Here is an 18,457-nt window from a genome sequence, read left to right on the forward strand (position 1 = left end):
TCTGAATTATCAGTTTAAATCAAAGGGTCCTTAATTATTTTATACCAAAATTAACCTCAATTTGTAATCTCCTGTGTTAAAATACTATCCAGTTTTGCATGTGATCATTATTTTACTTGGAAGTGATGACTATTTCCATTTGATCTGGGGTATTATTACATCGAAGTTGTGAATACAGGTGTGACACAATGTCTGATATTCTTAAATTGCTAGTTTCAGACAGTATTTATTGACCAACCAAATAGGTATTCCTTCCTATGGGCCACTCCCAGTAGAACTGTTTTTTTTTAAAAATCCATGTTTGAGTATGGTTTTGCAGCTAGGAACAGCATATGATCAGATTTTGGCTAACAAGACATTTGCAGAACCATGACACAAATCTGGAAAGGATTTGGCTTTTGCAAGAAGGAGGAGGTATGCACAGCAGATAGCAATTCTCCATTCCCCCTTTCCAAGAGGCTTGCCTTGAAAGTGGCCATGCTATTTGGAGCTATCCCCAGCATCTTACAACAATTTGTAGAGCGACAAGCATTGGGAAAGATTTCCAGAAGAGCTGAGTGAGGAGCTTGGCATATCCTCTCCTCAATGAAATATCACTTAATGATGAAAACAATAAGAAACCCATTTAAAACCTCTGAAGACTGACCTAATGACATACAGCAAAATAGGGATCAAGCAATGGAGAGTTTATAGATTCAAGAAAATCTATTAACTATTAGAAAAACAAGAGTCTGTGGAAATTGAGCTAAGGCCTGCTCCCATCTACCTTCCAAATGCAAGTTATAGAGGGTCACCTCTGGGCAGTGTGACCAATTTGGTATTCGGGTTTCACCCCAAGAGGAATAGGGCACCCATCCTCCTATCCCCTAGTTTCCTATTGCAGAAGCTTTATTCTGGGCAAATACAACCAAGAGGATAGGGCTCCCTTCCTTCACCCAGCTGACACATATGGTCGAAGCACTAATCCCAGTATGCAGGCTGATAACACTGGGGTATCAATCACCATAGCCACAGTTCATGGGTGTGGTGAAGATTCCATGGTGAGAGGGACAAGTCAAGAAAACCAGAGGCTATCATTTCCTACCCCCAATTCCTGCTCATTGAGCAGGGATGTCACTCTGGGAGAAGCTGTGGTGCAGAAGTTCTGCCCAGAAGAGAGAGGTCAGAGGTAAGGGCAGGGAGCCCTGTGGATCGACCTGAAGGTACTGACTTGATTTATAACAGAAGATGGAAAATTGGGTGCTGAAGGGTGATGTTGAAAATAATTAAGGTCTTGGTCATGAACAATTAAGAGGAGGGGTCAGCTCAATGTTTCTAGTAACAATCAGCCATCAAGCCAAAAGTCTGACAGAGAGAACCAGGGAAATAGGATCAGAAAGAGGCCTCCTGTGGTCACGCTCACCCCTGAGAGTCTGGAAGTCCATGTGCATGTGCTGAACTGCAGCTATTCAGGTGCTACCAGAGGAGTGTGTGGCCCACTTGAAAGCGTTCTCCAGGCCACACGTAGATCCATCATCAAAAGGTGGGGCTTAAGAACAACCTCTGACCAAACACTGGTTGAACAATTAGCTACTGTAAGCCAGGAGAAAATCCAAGAAAGCCAGAATGAAAACTAAAATTATACCCAGACTTGGTAGTCTGGGAAACTGTGGGCATGCCCAAGGTTGAAGTCTCTCAAGAGCAACCAGAGAGGAAAATTCTAAGCTTCTATTCTTAGGCTGAATGTGGAGCAAAACTGGGAACTCCATGAACTGTGATTTTAGTCTCCAAGTCACATACACACACACACAGACACACATACACAGACACATACATATATCCAACAGTAAAGAGAGAAAATCTAAATGGCTAAGGGGCTTAAGTACAACATTTGACTGATAATTAACTTATGTTGACTCGGGGTGACCTCTAGGAATTCATATTAAGTTTAAAAAATAAGAGGTGCCAAAAAGCTTAGCAAAATTATCACAGGACATTCACTTTAGAGGAAGTAGGCTTCTCAGAATTAGTTCAACCAAGTCACTAAATAACTAACAAACAAACAAAAAAAAAATCCCTAAAGGTCAGAAGCAGTATCCAAGTTACTACAAAATATAATCTAAACTACATCTAAAATGACAACAAACAAAATTTTAGGACATGCAACAAAAGAGGAAACTGGAGGTGTATATATAGGAAGCAACAAAACAGGTGCTAGTGTTTCAGCAAAGCCAGGAATTCTGAGTGGCAGAAAAACCCAAACAGAACTTGGAGAGGTGGAGGAACAGATTTATTATGCATGGGCTCAGAGGAGAGTCAATCTCCACATTCTGTTTTTCAGTTTTCATAGGTTTACATAGAATTTTATATGGCACTGGTATGGCTCTCCCTCATTGACTAATGCATTCCTAGGCAAAATTTTGCAAGTGGGTTACAGAAGCAGAAGGCAGGTATGGTTCGGTGGATTACAGAAGCGGGGGGCAGGAAAGGTTTGTTTGATATTCTCCTGCAAGGCCATGTTCTCACAACTGATTTACAGAAACGGGGACCAGGAGTGGCTCATTAGATAGTTTTGCAAGGTTGTGCATTATATTTCTCAACACTAGAAATTGCCTTTGAGTGACACAGAACTTGGATTTAGCAGACAAAAGCATCAAAGCAGCTATTATAAATATGTTCAAAGACCTAAGGACTAAAAGATACCATGTATAAAGAATTAAAAGATGGTATAATGACAAGGTCTCATCAAATACAGAATATTGAAGAGAAAGAAAACATGAAAAAACATATTTGGCAATTTTATAGTTGACAAGTCCAATAACTGAACTGAAAAATTTATTAGAAAGGCCCACCAGCTGATTTGAGTTGGTAGAAATAAAAATAAACAGACTTGAAGTAATATCCACAGTGACCATGTGATACAAAAAATGGAGAAAAAATAATGACTGAAAAGCAGGGAATCAGAGAAATATGGGACAATATTAAGTAAACCAAAATTTGTGTTTTGAGAGTACTAAAAGAAGGGGAGAGAAAGAGAAAAAAATAATTCAAAGAAATAATGGCAGAAATATCACAAATTTAATGAAAACCACAAATCTAGATATCTAAGATGATTAACCCCAAAAATGATAAATTCAAAGATACTCCCACCAAGACACACAATTGACCAAAGTTGGAATACCAATCCTGAGAGAGGCAAGTGAAAAATGACTGATCACATGCAAGTTAACCAAAATAAGTTTAAGAGCTGAGGCCTCATCAGAAGCAATGATTCCAGAAGGCAATGGAATGACATTCTTACAGTGTGAATGAAAAATTTAAACTGCCAAGAAAGAAACTCTAAGTGGAAAGCTATCACTCAAAAAATTAAGAAGAAAAGAGACCTTCTCAGACAAACATAATTGAGAGAATTTGTTGCTAAATGACCTGCTTTACAAATATGCTGAAGTTCTTCAGTCTGAAAAAAATGTGACACCAGGTAATAATACAAATCTATACATATGCACACAAATACACTCACACAAAACAAAGAAGTCCAGTAAAGGTTATTTTTCAGATAATGATAAAAGAATAATTGCATGTTAATTTTTCCGTTTTTCTTTACTGATTTTCAAGGCAAATAAATTGAATTAGAAATTCTCTCTGGACTATATTCACAATTTCCTGCAAATCTGTAATTATTTCAAAATAATAAAAAAATACAAGGAATCTGCAATATAATGTTTACCTAAGAAATATTATGCTAAGTTCTTAGGTGAAATAAAGCAGTCATAAAAAGCCACCTATTGTGTGAGATCCTTAATATGAACTGTCCAAAACAAGCAAATCTACAAACATAGAAAGTAGATTAGTAGTCACCAGAGGATGGAGATGGAGAGGCACAGCAGGATAGAAGGAACTACTAGAGGTACAAGGCTTCTTTACAGGTTGAAGAAATGTTGTAAAACCTTAGGAATATCACTGAAGTTTCCTACATACTATTTCCACAAGATAGCGACCCTTCTGAAATTTGTTTTTATCGTTCCTGTTTCATATTTTACTTCACAAGAATTAGTTAGATTTTACCCTTTTCTAAAACTTGTTTTATTAAACTTTATATTTTGAATTAATACAGAAAGCTCTACTTCAATAATTTTAATCATTGTATAATAGGCCATTGTATGAATATACCATAATTTATTTGTTTCTTATTCCCTATTAAATATGTAATCTATTCATTTCTTCTTGTACTCAAAATATTTTTTAGAATATCACCTAAGATGAAATTTCTTTGTTGTTGTAAGCATATCTTCAACTTTTAAGATGAAGGGAATTTTTCTCCAAAGCTGTTGAACTAATTGCCACAGGCAAAGTATATCATTCTTGTTTCTCAAACTACCTCCTACATTTTTTATTGTCACACTTTTCAATTTTTCCCAAATTAATTACTTTTCTTTTGCACCTTATTGTGTTAGTGCTTTGTGTTTCCCAAATTTCCAGTAAAATTGATCAGGTATCTTTATTTACAGCTCTGTGAAGGCATCATCATATGATTTATTCATTTTTTATAATTTTTTTATGACTGGAGTATTCTATACTCATTTACATACTAATCCTGTGATGGCATCTATATTGCAAATATCCTTTACTGGCTTATGGTATGTCCATTTCTGTTACTATTAAAGTCTGTTCTGTCTACAAAGTATCTATCTGAATGCAGAAGTATTAGTCATATCTTTTGTAATTTTTTAAATCCATCATGTATTAGTCAGCCAAAAGAATGCTAATGTAAAATACCAGAAATCGATTGGGTTTTATAAAGGGTGTTTCTTTCAAGTAGAAGTTTACAGTTACCAGGCCATAAAATGTAAGTTACTTCCCTCAACAAATTCCGTTGCCACGTGTTGGAGCAGATGGCTGCCGATGTCTGCCAGGGTTCAGCCTTCCTCTTCCTTGTAAGGCTCTGTGGTTCGAGCTTCCTCCAATATCAGCTGTCGGCTGGGCTAAGTCTCTTCTCTTCTGTGGCATGTTTCTTTCCAGGCTCGGCTGCTCTCTTCTCTCCACGAAGGTCAGCTATAGACTATCAGGCTCTCTCTTCCCAGGGCATCTATGGAGCCATCTTTGTTCCTCTGTGTTCTTCTCCTGCGTGTTTTCTTCCTGGGACTCCAGCTCAAAACTCCAACTAACTCCCCTGCTGGGTGGTTTTCTCTGCGAGTCCCTGCCCACCAAGGGGTGAGGACTCAATGTCCCCTGAACATGGCCCAACCAAAGCCTTAGTCACAACCCTGGGGCCCTGGGGTGGGCAGGGTGGACTTGGACATGTTATGGGAACTCATGGGTGACCGTGCGACACAGACTCCAGGCCTTGGGCCTCTCTGTCTCTCGAGCTTGGGCCAGTTTCAGGTTCTGGGGTGGTGGGAGCTGTACTCCTGACGCTTGGGTGGGGTGGAGGGCCACAGAAGCCTACATTCTCCTTTGATTTCCAATTTGGGAAATGAAGCTCACCCTTCCATTCTGGATTCGGGTCAGTGACAGGCGGATCTTTATATACATTTTAGGATGATTTTGAAAATATCAAATTCATGTCAAAATAAAATCTATTTAATTGCTGGTACTGTAACACATGTTAACATTTCCTGGTTTTTCATTTTACCATGTACTTTGCCACTGAAAATGGTTTAAAAGTGCCCTGCTTTTTCTTTCTACATCCTTTACCTCTTGAGGATGGTCAGTCCATGTGTGCCAGTTTTCCTCTAAAGCCATTTGTTTGGATCTATTTGTGTTTTTCATGTTTAGCAACTTTGATGGTGTTACGGTTTTTTGGAAGAAATATGCTTTTGTTATTACTGCTGTAAGATGCAACTTAGAAAGTATATACACTGAACAGAAGTCAGCCTATTTAAAGAATAAATTATTTGTTTGGCTTATTGTTAGGAGGCTCAGGCTAGGAACTATGGTTATATGTACTTGCAAATGTGAAAGGTAAAAGTATAAAGTTGTTTTAGTGTCACTTACTCTGATTTATTATGCAAGTTAGTGTACTGAGAGATGATATTTTCTGCTACAGTATGATTTTTGAACATTTGTAAGGACTTATGAAATAAAGTCCTTGACAAATTTTTTAAAAAAGCCTTAATCATTATTTAATCAAGTAAAAGTGAAACTTCTGAATTTAATACAATCTAATATGCCCAAAGGAAAACCCCAGTTTTTGGAATTCATAAATAATACCAAACTGCTACACATGGTTAATTTTTATGGTTTTTAATATTTGATTTTGACACTTTTTAAATAAACCTAGACATTTTTGTGTGTGCTAGGTAAGAATGAAATATTTTTGTTTTTCCATATGGTTAATCAATAGACTCAGTCAAATTTATTGCATGGTGCATTCTTTCCTCATGGATTCATAATGCTACCTTTCTTATATAATAGTTTAGTAATTTTCTAACATGTCCATTGTATAGCATTGGTTTATTTGCCTATCATTACTCTAGTAACACTCTCCTTTAATTACTGTAATTTCATTATAATTTTATACCTATTAAAATTCCTCCTATATTTACTTCTTCTAAATTGATGTCAATCATGGGCCTTTGAGCCTCCACATTTATTTTTAAAATATCTCATCAAGACTATGAAAAAAACTGTTATGATATTAATTGGAATTGCACTGACTTTATAATTTTTAAATTATATCTTTGTTATATTGAGACACAACTTACCACATTTTTAAAAAATAGCCTCATCCTTTTCTTTACAAAGTTCTTGTAATTTAGCAGATTTCTTCATAGGTCACTTATACCTCGGGGTAGTTTAGTACTTTTCTCTTATTAAATTATATTCATAACTTCTTCTCTGGCATAGATGGCAACTTATTTTTTTGTGAACTAATTTTATATCTAGCACACTTGCTGAATTACATTATGAAATCTAATAACTTACCGAAACATTAATGTGTGGTTTCTATGTGGAAAATCATGTCATCTAAAAATAAACACAGTTCAGTTTCTTGCATTTGTATCATAATAATTTCATTGTTCTTGCTTGTTTTACTGCAGTTACTTAAAGTACACTGTTTAATGTCAGCAATAAACCTGGGTCTCCATGTTGCTATTCATGATCTTAAATGTTTGCTTCTGACATCTAATCCATTAAGTGTAGTGTGAGAGACAGAGAACAGGGTTGTGATGGTTCAATCTGTATGTTAGCTTGGCTAGATTATGGTGTCCAGGTGTTTGGTCAAACCCTGGCCTAGACCTAGCTGCGGAGGTATTTCACAGATGAGAGTAACACCTACAGCCGGGACTTTACGTAAATGAGATTCCCCTCCATAATGCGGGTGGGCTTCGTCTGCTCAGTTGGAGGCCTTAAGATGACAGAATTGAGGATTACAGGGAGAAGACAAGATACTGCCTCTGTTCTTCTCCCAGTATCCAGCCTGCTAGCCTGCCCTATGGGCCTTGGACCTAAAGATGCAACCGCATAGGGGAATTTCTAGCTAGGAGGCCTGCCCTTTGAATTTCATACTTGCCAGGCCCCACAAATGTATAAGCCAACTATGTAAAATAAATCTGTTTTATATATATGTGTGCATATACATGGGTACATTCATATACATGCATGCATATGCATATATAAGCATACACAAACAGATGTAATAGCCTTTCAGTTCTGATTCTCTGCAGAACCCTGACTAATAGAGTCTGTCCCTGGTATACTCACTGTGTCAGCTAGGATTAGGTTCAGCTGCATAGTAAAGAATCCCCAAATAACTGCCTAACACAAAACAGAAGTATATTTCTCTCCAACTAAAGGAGCCTGGAGGCAATGATGGCTGATATGGTGACTCTTTGGGGTCAGGTCCGTGTTTCCTTTATTTGGCACACTCACCATCTTCTGCGAATGACTTCACATCATGGTTCAGGGGATTATTTGCGCTCTTGCCATTTGATCTGATTCCAGACAGTAAAAAAGAAGGGGGTAAACTCTATCTTTCAAGGAGACTCCTTAAAAATATCACAAAAGTTATCAATTTACATGTCATTGACCAGAACATTGTTTCATGGGCACAAATACAGCTGAAAGGGAAGTGGGGAAATATACTTTTCTATCTGGAAAACAAGGTACCCAGGAAAATATTAGGGATTTCATAATAAAGAAATAAACACCAATCCCCTTTGCTAACAACGTTTAGAATGTGTCAGTAAGGACACACAAACTTTTGTTGAGTTAATCCACTGTGGTTTTGAGTTTTGCATTTTATAGCAGTTGGCCTAACCTAATATAATACTTATTTTTATAGTAAGTGCAATCAATATCTCCTTCTACCTCCAGAATGATACAACAAACTTAGAATACTTGAATAACACGATGCCCTTCTCATCACATAAGCAATTATTTTCCATTGTGTCAGTTTCACCTTTTTGCCCTCTAAATTAAGTATTATTATTTCTGTCATTGTTTTTCTTCTTTCATACAACCAATGCTTATTCAATTCTTTTATTCTGGAGAGTGAACTTAGAGATAAATTTAATGGTCTCAATTGTCTACATTGACCATTTAGAACTCATAACTAGAAAAAAATATTTATTTTAAAAATGGAGTATGATATATCACTTGATACAGGAATTTAACATTTCTCTCCTAATTAAAGCTATTTATTTTTTGCTAATTGGATTTCTAACTACTCTTTGCATTGCAAATGCTGTGCTCTAAAATTAATCTAACACACTTGATTTGATTATGAGGCAATCTTTCCTAATTAAGGAATAAAGCTGAATAATTTATTCCACAACTTCCTTAAAGAAAATAGGGATTGTTGGTTTTCAGATTTAACTGTATATATTTTAAAATTTACATTCAGATTAATTCTTCTATTTTTGCATGGAAAACTCTGAGTTTTTCGCACATGCGTAGATCTTTACAACTGCCACAACAAACAGGACACAGAACAATTTGAACACCCAAACAATGCCCATTCACAGCCATATTCTCTCCCCATCCCCTAGTCGAAGCAACCACTCATCTATGCTCTGTTCTGCCCCTTCCATAAAGTCACTGAAGTGGGCTCATATGGTATGTAATCTTTGAGGTTGACTTCTTTCACTTAGCATAGTCCATGTGAGGTCCACCTGTGCTGGTGTGCACAGCAATGGTTTGCTATTTTCTATTGTTGAGTCACATTGCAGTAGATGGAAGTACCTCAGCTTTATTTATTCATTCACCCACTGAAGGACATTTGTATTATTTCTAATTCTGGACATTTAGAATAATGCTGCTTTACACATTAGTGAACAGATTTCGTGTGAGCATAGTATTCATTTCTCTAGGTTACATACCTTGAAGGAAGATCATGTGGCGGTGTATACTTCTTTCTAAGAAACTGAAGAATTGTTTTCCAGAGCAGTTACACCATTTTGTATTCCCACCACACTTCTTTAATTTGATAACATGTAGTTTAATAACTTTGTCCACCATTTCTTTTCTGCATTTCAGACCTTTATTTTGAGTTCAATTATTTCTTTTTTAAAATATATTTTTTAGGGGTTCCATCAATGAGAATCTGATAATAGCAAACACTCTTATATTTATTTATTTCAAAATATGTTTACTTTAAAATCATGAGATGACAGTTTGACTTAATGGAAACTTCTAGATTCAGAGTTAATTTTTAGTAATACCTTGAAAATAACATTGCATCGCCCTTTGTCTTCTATTGTTGCTAGTGAAAAGATTGTTGTTGATTTAATTGTTTTTTCCTATAGCTACACTATATTTTTCCTCAGGGGCTACTTTTAAGATTTTCTCATTATCATTTGCTTTTGTTTTGTCACCATAAATGTTCAGTGAACTATATTCTATTTAATTTATCCTGCTTGGAATACTGTGATTCCTAATGTTAGGATTTATATCTTCCATCATTTCTGGAAATCTCTCATCAATTACTTCTTCAAACTTTGCTCCTTCCTATTATCTCTAATATCCCTTTCTGGAACTGTGAATAGATTGTATTTTAGAGATTCGTATTTCTTCCATGTTTCTTAATCTCATTCAAGTTTTCTATATTCCTTTTTCCACTGTGTTACATTGTACGTTATTTCTTAGGTCTTTTGTCCAGTTCACTAATTCTTTCTTCACCTATGAGTAATCTGCTATTTGACCTATCTTTTGAATTTTTCATTCAATGACTATATATTTTTATTTCCATAAAACATACTTGGTTCTTTTTTAATCCAACCAATATTTTTCTTATTTAGACCCTTTCCTTCACGTTTTTTTTTTTTTGCATTAATAAATCTCTATACCTTTAAACATACCTAATATTTTATATCTGATAAACATTGGGGTTTCATCTTCCCTTTGCTGAATCTGCTGGTTGTTCTCTCATGAGTTATGGAATTTTTTAAATTAGGAGCTCAATTAGCAGTATTAGTTTATGAGAATCCTGCTTGGACTGGTCTAAAATGCTGACTCTACAGAGATGTATTGAAATTTGTTTTTACCAGAAACCCACACGTATTATCTTGCAAGCACTGACTTTTTATGTTAATATATAAGCCCCCATTTTATGACTATATGGTTGATGGAAATTAAACTCATGTGACTAATGGCACATGGTAACAAGTTTCCTAGATGAGATTTTTCCACAGTGCCCAGATGAGGCAGACACTTATCCTCGCTGTTTCTTTAAGCCAGTGGGGTGATGCCTTGCTGTCCATCCTTTCCGCCAAGCCCCAGTAGTCCCTTGGCTACCAATATGGTTAAAACATCCCATGGCATGCAAGTGCAGCTCGTTTTCATACATCAAGATTTCACGTTCCTATAAATTTCCTCTTGGCAATTTCCTTTATGTTATTCCAGCTCAAACATTTCAAAAAATGTTCTCACCATTTTATGTAGCAAGTGGCAATTCCAGTTATTAATATTATTTGACAGGGTCAGGTTCACTAGACTGCAATTTGGACAGAAATCAAATCAGTAACTTACTAAATTCACATTTAATCTTTTCACTAATCCTTTGAGATTAGAGTTTTAGACCAATTTTACGAATGAGAAAATTTGAATTCAATTGTTGTAAGTAATTTAATCAAGGTCATGTATTTGGAAGAGAAAGCAATGAGAGCAGAGCTCAGGATTCCCAGAATCAAGTCTGTTGATGCCTTGAACATATCACAACCACTACTAAAAATGCATTGTGTGTGTCCATCAATTTACAGTATAAAGCTGAAAAAATAGTGGTGTCATGACAGATATACATTAACTGTCTCTCTTAGAATAGCTCTATTAAATGTAATATTCCCAACACTCAAGATATAAATTATAACTCATTTTTTTATGGATTACAAATAGGCCTTCACACCTTGGAAAATATTGTGCTTTGTTATAATATTAGTTATCTTTTAATGAAATAGCATAAAGTAATCCACAATGCAATTATTTAAGACTAAAGAATATCAGCAAATTTCTAGTGGGGGTATTTTGAAGACATTTAATTAACCTTTGAATAAATACCATGCATAACACCTTATAACTCAGTCAAAACAGTACAGTCAGGTTTGCTATGTACTTCTAGAAAAGTCTCCAAAATTGCTTCTTATACCATATTTACAAAATTATATATTTAATAGATTGTAATATAGCACTGTCTTCACCTACAAGGAACACCAGGGTTTTAAAACGTATTAGAAGACATTGTACAATTCCTTATCTAAAATTTGGGACAAATTAATATTTCACGCAGAAATTCAATTTTAAGAATTTTTTAATCATGTGATTTCCAGTGATAGCCTAACCAAATAATGCTACATTTTCCAGCTTTTTCTTAGTATGCACAAAGATATACTGACAAATATGATTTTGTGTATCTTTGTGTATATTATGTATATTTTTATAAATAAAATAACTGTTTCTGAAAAATTTGCCACAGACACAAATGCTTATATTTCAAAACCTTATTATAATATAGAAAAAGAATAGGAATAACTTCAAAAAATTTGGCCCTGAATTTTTTTTTAAAGGTCAATCTTAAAACTTACATGTTTTAGAAATATTCTAATTTACAGATGAAATGTGAGAACAATTCAAAAGTCAGCTGAAAAAATATGGGAAGTGAAAATATGAGAAGTTCTGAGGATAAATAGGCGGAAATTGCAGGGGCACTTACAATGTGACACCCTAGGTACAAGAGTTCTTAATTAGAATTATGCACAGAATGGTGGAGTGATTTTACTGAACAGCTTTAAAGATCTTAAAAGTAAAAACTAAAAAAATAAAAAAGCAATTAAGAAGTGTTATTAATTTTAAAATGTGTATATATATTATTTATATATCAAAAAAATTCATAAACACTAGTAGAAAAAAGCAAGCAAACACATTTGCACACATTGTGTTTTATGTTCATTTTTCTCCCTAGTCAGAGGTTATAAATACCCTTCCAGTGAAATGAAAAAGATGGAAGTTCACAGAGGTTTCAAGATCAGTAAATGACACAAACACCACTAAGACCCAGGTGCTTGCAGTTTCTTTTCTTTTGTCGAGTTGTTCCCCACCAAAGTTTTCCAGTCCTAGGGATCACCGAAAGCTCAATCGAGGTCAGGCTGATATTTTCCCTTTAATTGAACATATTGCTCCACTAATTCCTGTTTATTGTTGAAAATGCAAAAAGACATACAAAAATTAGTCACTTTAAATCCCCACATTTGAGGTGAAAACTGGACTTTTAAGTATACATATCAATTGTAACATTTTTTCAATGCAGATACATTTTTAAGACACAAATAATAAAATGGTCTTTTGTTTTGAAAAGTCTAGGAAGCAGACACCTATACTACTGTATTTCTCATTATAATTCTCATAGAACAAATAAATCATTTTAAATCTTATTCCGTTTCAAGCATGTCACTAATTTTTTCCCCCAAATTAAGAAGCCAGTCCTAGAGTACCCTGACTGGCTCTGTGCCTCTGTCTTATATAATCTCAATATTTAATTTTCATATTGGAAAGTAACAGATTTGCCCCAGTTGTGTGTTTTTTAATTTTTTGGAACACATAATGTTGATGTCTCATAAGTTTGCTAACATGATGTGGAAATACAGAAAAAGGTCCAAAAATATCTGAGACTCCACCTCGAGTTTCTAGTTTGATACTCTCACTGATTGTCTCTGAATGCTTGTGGGATGGCAATGAGGGGCGGAAGGCAGATGAAGGGACTCTGAAGAGAAATATGAGCAGGACTCTTTGTGCTGACCTGATTGAGCATCATGGCAGTCCAAGAGGTCAATCTGCCTTCATTCCCATGAAATATCTGCCAAATGCATGCTCAGGACATGGCTCCCAGGCAGTCAGTCCATCAACGAATGAATCAAGAAACAGTCAGTGAACCCATCATGGGACTCGGTCTGCCTGACAAGGTTTTAATAGAAAAATTAACCAAGGCCTCTGCTGCTCAAAGACCTTGTAATCTAGGTCAGAAATATAACTCTTCACCCATACTCCACATCCAATCTGGGTCAATGTCCTTTTTAATAGGAAATTGATTGGTCTTTCTTTCCGTTATCCTTGAACATACATTAATTTCAATAAACATGTATAAGACATAAATAAGAAAAAATCCCCGTTCTTACAAGATTACATTCTGGAATTAAACGTTGGCTCTTTCTTATTCTAAAACTATAGCTCGTAATCTATATAGCATTCTGTCTTCCACAGATATGGCATGGTTCTATATTCCTAAGACAAACCTATGTCTAATAGTCACAGCAGAAATTCAAGTAGACACTATTTCCAGCCTACTGATAAGGAAGTGAGCATTGGATTCAAACAAATTTCCCAAAGTAAAGAGCTAATGAATTTCAGCACAAATATGAGATAAGCAGTAATTCCAAATATGCAGATGAAGTAAAGATGAAGGAGACGAGGGCACTGCCAGGTTCCGGTGTTGGCTGACTGGCTGCTGGTAGCATCCCTAACACAGACACAGCACATTCAAGGGCAAGAGACAGGAAATCACGATCGGTGCATTCAGTGAGTAAGTCAAGATGGGAAGTAACATGGAGGAGAAAGCTTATCATCAAAAAAAAAAAAAAAAATAGTGCAAACGAGGTCAAGAAAACATACCAGAATATTAATATGGGCAAACACATCAAATCAGTATGTGTCTTTGCTATTTCAATGGATTTGTTGGCTGAGAGCATAGTATCTTTTGAATAAGATGAGATAGACGTAAGGGTATTTGTTGATCGAGAAGCAGAATGTAGAGAAGAAGTAACTGTAAAAGAGCAACTGGAGAAAAGAGTTCTGAAGAACCAGGGAGGGAATGAGATCAAGAAGCCCGGCTTAGGATTTTGTTTAGACAAAAGAACTTGGACAGTCTACACATGCAGTCATACAGCAGGAAGGGTGTGAATAGAGAGAGTGCATGGTTCCCTGCAATGCTCAATCTCAAAGGTCCCTATCAGAACAGGTCTCCAGATGGAGGTGGGCGAGGTATTGTTGCCTCAAATCTACGGGCATCATACTATTTTCTGAATCCCAAAATCTCGAAAGTTTAATAAAATGATTGCACAATTACTAACAAGTTCCTTTTCAAAGAAACGGGTACTTCCACATAAATAAGCAATCGGTGGTTTTAAGCAAAGAAAAAAAATATTGAATCTAAAAGTTTAAATCAAATATTCAAGGTTTAATTTCCAGCTTTGGTAACATGGTTGTCTCTCTTGAACTCTTATAGTTTTCCCAGTGGTGACCTCTTTGTTTGCTTTTGAATTTTTAAAATGTTTAGTGTGTATGCGTATGGAAGTTGTCAATCCAAATTGTATCTGTAATTATGCTTCCCAGCCATTCAATATGTTTTATAGTTCCATAGTCCTCACTTTCGCAAAACTGTGGATACCAATGAGGTAACGTATTTCTCAAATGAAAACACATTTCTTTTAACCAGGTCGGTACCACAGAGATCAATCACTCGATTTCAATAAACGTATTTAATATGCATGGTTTTCTGCTTTGATATCACTTTTTACTAGCTTTATTTGCGTGCCTATTACTTTGAATCCTGTGACTATTTATTTTATTTTATTTTCCCCTCCCCCACCATGCTGTTTTTGCTGTCTGTGTGCATTTGCTGTGTGATCTTCTGTATCTACTTCTTCTGTCTTCTCTTCTCATCTTTCTTCTCTAGGATTCACCAGGATTAGATCCTGGGGATCTCTGATGTGTAATCCGTCAATTGCACCACCTCAGTTCCTGGTTTCTGCTGCGCTTCACCTTGACTCTCCCCTTTGTCTCTCTTTTGTTGTGTCATCATCTTGCTGCATGACTCGCTTGCACAGGCACTGGCTCCACGCAGGCACACACACAGGCACTCGGCTCACCACGCAGGCACTTGGCTCTTCATGTGGGCACTGGCTCCACGCAGGCACTCGCCTCACCATACGGGCACTCGGCTTGCCATGTGGGCACCCGGGTAGGCACTCAGCCCACCATGCTGGCACTTGGCTTGCCATGTGGACACTTGAGCGGGCACTTGGCTCACTGTGTGGGCTCTGGCTTGCGGTCACCCCTCAGGCTGAAGTGTGGTTTGCTGGCCTGGCAGGGGAGCAGCCGCGGCAGGCCAAGCCGCTGCCCCCATAATAGGGTGGCTGGTCGGACTCACCGCCACCCCTGAAGGGAGCTCGGCATGGGCGCAGAGTGCCCTCGGGTCTCCCCTTCTCGGCAGCCATGCTTCCGCGGCCGCCCCTCCTCCCGGATGGCGCCACACGATGCCTGTGGGGCGGCACCCTTCTTCTTCTTTCTCCCTGCGCAGGCGCAGGATGGAAAATTCCAGTCTGCCCTTTTCCCCTCCCCCGACAGCAGCAACAGCCAGGCGTGGGCGGAAAAATCCAGTCTGCCCTTTTCCCTCCCCCTGACAGCAGCAACAGCCAGGCGTGGGCGGGAAACTCAAGTCTGCCCTCCACCCCAGCAACAGCAGCCACCAATCCCTAAACCCTGCCCCTTCCCCCAGCAACAGCGACAGCCAATCCCTAACCACCACCCCTCCCCCGTCCAGTACCGCCCACTGACCTTTCGCCGGCAACCAATCAGAACAGGGCGTGGCTTCGACCAATCAGCCTTCCCCAGCCCCTATAAAACTGTTGCCTCTCCCTCAATAAAGTGGGCCTGCGTGTTTACCTCGTCTCCGCGGTAGTTCTTCTGCCATGCACCCTCCAGTCCTGAGAGCCCCCGACAAGGGCCTGGCCTCCCTTGTCCCCAGTTCGTCGCCTGCTTCTCCGAGCGACCCCTTCATCGCCGGCTTCGCCAGGCAACCCCGTCAGCCGAACTGCGCAACCCCTGTGAGACCGACCCCTCGTCTGCTGCCGGACCGACCCCTCGTCCCAAGCGGGACTGATCCCTCGTCCTGAGCTGGACCAACCCCTCGTCCGCAGCCAGACCCCACCTCTACCGACCGAGCAAGCCGCCGCACTGGCTCACCACACGGGCACTTGGTTCACCACTCAGGTACTTGCGTGGGCACTTGGCTCGTCACGCAGGCCCTCGCATGGGCATTCAGCTCACCACATGGGCACTTGGCTCACCGCATGGACACTCAGCTCACCCCGTGGACACTAGGCTCACCACGTGGGCACTAGGCTTACCACACATGGGCCCTGACTCGTCACGTGAGCGCGCTTTCTCTTCTTTGTCACCAGGAGGCCTTAGGGATCGAACCCCGGTCCTCCCATATGGTAGGCAGAGGCCTTATCACTTGAACCACATCTGCCTCCCTATTTAATTAGTTTTAATAAACTTCCTAATGATATATAATATAAACATATTGTCATGCCCTCCCACCCAAATATTTTCCATATCAGGCCCTTTTTTGCTTTGTGTATAATTTACCAAAATGTTATTTTGCTCATGGGGTCTTACTAAAATTTTGCATTTCTCCCCATCAAGAATATAAGCCACATGACAAAATTGTATCTCTATTGTTAAATTCTTGTTCTCGATCTAAGATTGTGGATTACTCACTTAATGTTTGCTGAAAAAAATAATGAAGCAAATAAGCAAAATAATTAGATCAAATGCTTTTTATACACATGAAATTTCGGTCTCACCACTTTTCTACTGTAATAAACCTGGAATATTTTAATGATTTCTTTAAATTGAATATGAAGTTACATATATATAGATAGATAAATGATATAAAGTTAACTTTACCAATTTTAACATGCTTTAGATGAAAAGTCATGGCTTTCTAACTTTGGTTTAAATTGTAGCTCTTGGGTTTATTTTATATTTTCAAAATCGTGTTCACAAATAATTATGTAGAAAGAAAAGATGTGTTTAATATAAACAGATCACTGAATGCATTAAGGTATTTTAATTTTTATGACTGTTACCACAGATGCTTCCAAATTGTAAGTTCCTCAAAGGAGTTGTAAATCTTATTATTTCTATTACTATAAAATGATGTGTGAGTAGCTGATATTCTTTCTGAAGCTCTTTGGATGCATTTGTCTGTTTGACAGAGAACTAATTCTTTTTCTTTTTTTCTTAAAAATATTTTCAGAAAAATATCATTAATGTCCATTTCTTTCCACTCTCTGACTTCATTTGCAAGTTCTCTTGAAAACATCACAGTTTGCATTTGGTAGATGGTGCATCACACAGAATTAGAAGATGTAAATATCCCTTGAACTTTTATTCTCTCCATTGTCCAAGTTAAAGATTAATTAATTTTCCAAGTTTCTTCTTACTCCACTCCTTTATAGTAATGAATTCTACAAATGTACTTTCTTTTCCTTTAAAACACCTTTCTCTTGATCATAAAAAAGATCATTTCATTGCACTTGCCTTGGGGACAGGCATCTGGGACCTGTAGTCCCAGGACAGGAGGTCTCAGAGAATCAAACAGGGACTGAGGAGGAGGTAGAGTTGGAAGAGCGAGAGTAGAAGTTCTCTAGGACAATGTCGGAACTGACACTTGGATCCAGGAGCTTAGAATATAGTCCTGGCATTCCAGAGAGAAGCGGAAAACTGACCAGTGTCCATGGAACACCTGTTAATTTTAATCATTTTTGGATGTATTACTGATGATTGTCTGTGCCTCTGATTTTTCAAGGCTTGTAAAGTAGAAGTTCTCAATTTTGTAAATTAGTTATAGTGAAGTCTGGCATATATTTTTTCACAAATCCAGGAAGTCTACTCATGGAGAGGGAAAAGAGATTTTAAGAATTAAAGTTTTTAAAGGTTTAATGGTTCTACTATATGTTGTATAGAAAATCCCTTATTAATTTGTGATAAATGTATATTCATAAATGGATATAGTAAAATCAAAGTATTTATATTTGGATAAGTAATCTAGTATATAATTTATATAATTTGGAAAATGAAGAAAATAATTTAAGAAGTATCTATCTTAAACCCATAATTGTACTCTTGTAAATGTTTAATTAATTTTCCTTAATTAATTGTATGTCTCTTTTTTTTCTGTGACGGTAAACACTGACAACAAGGA

This window comes from Dasypus novemcinctus, chromosome 14 (genome assembly GCF_030445035.2).
Source record: "Dasypus novemcinctus isolate mDasNov1 chromosome 14, mDasNov1.1.hap2, whole genome shotgun sequence".
In the NCBI taxonomy this organism is placed as follows: Eukaryota; Metazoa; Chordata; class Mammalia; order Cingulata; family Dasypodidae; genus Dasypus; species Dasypus novemcinctus.